This window comes from Rhipicephalus sanguineus, chromosome 4, assembly GCF_013339695.2.
Source record: "Rhipicephalus sanguineus isolate Rsan-2018 chromosome 4, BIME_Rsan_1.4, whole genome shotgun sequence".
Classification (NCBI taxonomy): domain Eukaryota; kingdom Metazoa; phylum Arthropoda; class Arachnida; order Ixodida; family Ixodidae; genus Rhipicephalus; species Rhipicephalus sanguineus.
Window position 1 is genome coordinate 205,332,045 of NC_051179.1, and position 3,462 is coordinate 205,335,506.

Genomic DNA, 3,462 nt, shown 5'->3' on the forward strand with positions numbered 1-3,462 from the left:
CAGGGAGTGCTCGGCTTCCGACTTACCGTGGCGCTTTCTGAAGTTTCTCTATATGGTATTCATGGTACCAATGCGATAGAAACATGGTAGCAAGTAGATATGATGACTCTGGTAAATTCCGCTTTACAGAAGTGGTGGCGCAGGCCGCTCATAAGCCCGCTTCTGTTGCTCGGCAAAGCATCGATGCGGTTATAACACAGCCTTATTTTTTTTAGGTTTCTGTAACTTCGAGAATAAGTAAGAGGATGAACATTGCATTTGGTTGAGGAAACGGTTTAATCATGGTTTAGGAAATGTTTATTTCAAATGTATGTGCCGGCCGTCGCTGTACATGAAAATAACGAAATTGCACATTTTTTGTTGGAGGCATCTTAATTCGTGCTTTCATATTAAAACAAATACATCAAAAAAGTGAAAGTCACTGCATAATGGGGACGGCCACGCTGCAGACGAAGAGGAAACATAAAAAACTTTCAGAGAATCCTTTCAATGGGAAACAGAATGTTTTTCTTGGTACTACAACAATATGCGCATGGAGAACTGAAAAAAAAATCACTGCTGGTAAAACACTGTAGTGACGATCACAGTTTAACGGAGTCAAGTCTGTCACAGCCTGATATGCTTCCGCGAGGGCTTGTGAATAAAACCGGATGGCCTGTCATTCTGATCTGTTAACTTTTTTGTGTAGTTAATAAGAAGAATCCGGAGAAACTTCTCAGAAATAATATGAGCCAGCACTCTCGCGTGACTCTTGTCCACACCTTCCGGACAGTCCAGAAGTGGCGAATCTTCAAGGTATGGCTCAACAGTCAATTGCGGAGTATCGAGGATTTTCGTTCGAGGAAGATATTTGACTGCTTTCTCGAAGAACGTCACAAATGTGTCCAGCATTGATAGTAACTCCGGCTTTGGGTAGTGTACATCATAGGCTTCTTGCTGACGGAGAAGATGATACAAAGGACTGCTCGTTTTGTTTGTCGTCACTAGCATGGCGCATGATTCGCAACCGACATCAGTGATGAGTTTGGCAATGTAACCACCTACATACACCAAGCCTGAATAGGCAACAGAGTTCGGTGGTTTGCGAGGAGGTTCTCGCAAAGCTTCAAGTTCCTCAATAACATCTGCCGGAATAGGCACCGCCGCTTCTTCAATGTTTTCGTCGCAAATGCCCATGTCTTTTGAAGGTAGCGCCTTTTCCTTGACAATGTGGGTCAAAGCAGCTGTGACGGCTCTTGCGTCTAGCGCGTCATTGCCCCCGTACATTGCCCTCAATTTTCCAAACAATGCCTCTATAGGATCACTGTTAAATTTCTTCGTGAGCACATATATACTCATTTTCTCAGAAGAAATCAGACTGTCTCCACTGTGGACTTTGTGGTGAAAAGCAGGGCAGTGTACGTCTCGTCTGTAAAGTTTCCAACGCCAGCGGCGACAGAAGAATCCTGGATGCGCTTAATGTAGCCTGAAAATTCATTTTCCAGCCACAGCAATCTAAGCACACGGGCCTCAGACATTTTCGCCTGCATCGAATATAAGGTGGTCGGGTCTTAAAAAATATTGTTGTTGCTAGTAGCGCTGCGTGTGCGTCTTCTGTTGCCGAGTGCCGAGAAACGCAGACTGTCCCCACACGCACCTGTACTTCCTTCACCGCTTGCTACAACCGAAAGAAGTAATTAGCACGAGAAATTGGCCGGGCAAAGCTGGTTTACAACACGAAGCGCATGCGGCGAAACGCGCTTTGGGCGGTTGGCTCGCGACGCCCTCACGCGGAGCGCGCCGTCGTGTCTGTATAGAAAAAGTTCCATTGTACTCCCGGCAGCTGCTCAGGCCGTAAGGGAAGGAGCGAGCGAGCGCCTCTAGACCGGCCGTGCCCGGACCTTTCGCGGTTTTTTTTTCTTTGTCACAGCGCCGGGGAGGGAAGCAAGCTCCGTGGCATGCGTGAGTTCCCTTCCCGCCAAAATCGTAGCTCTTTCGAGCGAGGACGTGCTGAAACACTGCACAGAGACGGGCAAGCACTCAGAAGCATTTCGTTTGCCTTGATCCTGGAGGCGCGCGGCCGTCTCCCGCTGCCTAGGATTTGACGCGAACTCGTAAGTGACATTCTATTTCTTCGGTGTATCGTATGGTGAGTTTGGTCTAGCGACAAAATCAAATTTTATTTGCACAATCGATGCGTCAACCTGGTCGTCTCTTCTAGCTGGCAGATCAGAAATGTTCAGGCGCACGGCGGTTATATTTGTCCGTGGACCCAATTAAGACTTCGTTGACAGGCAAATATGTAAGATTTTCTTGTTTTTTATTTGTGGCATCTTATTGTAAGACCGTAACCTATTTTGCCGTTTTCTCTAAGGAACACTGCAACAAGGACTGGTGTGGATAGCGTGCTGCGCTGGTCTCGCCAACTGAAAATAATTCTGGTAAGGCGCATGTTTGGTTACAAAAGTCTCACGCAATTGCTTTTCACATTGAATATGGTCGCAGGTATGCTGTAAATGCCGACTGCCCAACATGTGACTGGCCCGCGGCCGCTTTGAAGGTAAGATTGTGTTCTCATTATTCTATTTATTGTATCATTTCTTTTCCAGTGACATTACGAGCCAACAATGAAAACCTCGATCCACCCTGTCTCCACATATTATCTAGTTTGTGCGCTGTGGAGCTTGAAGCACTTCTCAGAATTTCAGCACACTCGCATTTATTGTAAGTGCACTGTTTTTCTATTTGTGCAGCGACAAAACTATTTGTTTAGTTGTGCGAATAGAGTTTCTAGACGCGACATGACTGTGCAACTGGTCAAGTAAATAGTCTACCTTTCTCACAGTATTATTCATTGTTCTTTCTTTCAGTCTTTCCCGACAGACGAACAATGCAAGTCTCACATCTCGATGAGGGTGGCGATTTATCGTCTCAGATCTCGACGGTAAAACGTCGCATCTGCGTACGTGTTCAGGGCCAAGATCACAAGAACTGGCCGAAAGAAGGGAGCCGATCCAACAAGAATGCCGTCCGTCTTATATATATGTCAGCGCTATCATGCAGCGATCACATGGACTGTACGGTTGCGTTGCAGAAGGGCTGATGCAAACGCTCCGTGCGAACCAAGGAGGTTTAAAAAAAACTTCTGGAGTGGAGGTCCCCTATGCGCACCCACGCGAGCGGGTGAAGCCTGGGAAACCGGTTGGCAGCCATCTTGCTCCAGGCAAGAGGCGACGCAGCTTGAGCGCGGACAGCGTAATTGTGAGCTTCAGCGGGGGCGTTTCAGCATGAGAACTGGACAGTTAGTGCCACTTATTTGGCCAAATTTTTTTTGTCCTGCAAGATTGAACAAGGCACTTTTTACGCCATAATACGTGGGCTGAAGCGTGCCTGAAAACACGTAGAATTCGCTTCTAGCATTCCCGAAATGAAGCACATGGTGGAGTTAATAAGTGGTACATAAAATTTTATTCAGCCCCGGCT

The 3,462-nt window shown here is 46.9% G+C and overlaps 1 long non-coding RNA gene across 1 annotated transcript; it reads left to right on the forward strand.

Annotated features, from left to right (window-relative positions):
* Positions 1 to 2,349: 2,349 nt before the first annotated feature.
* Positions 2,350 to 2,960, forward strand: LOC119389170 (uncharacterized). Its single transcript, XR_007415940.1, has 3 exons — positions 2,350 to 2,420; positions 2,485 to 2,703; positions 2,850 to 2,960. It is a non-coding gene; the product is annotated as an uncharacterized LOC119389170 (long non-coding RNA).
* The last annotated feature ends 502 nt before the right edge of the window (positions 2,961 to 3,462 follow it).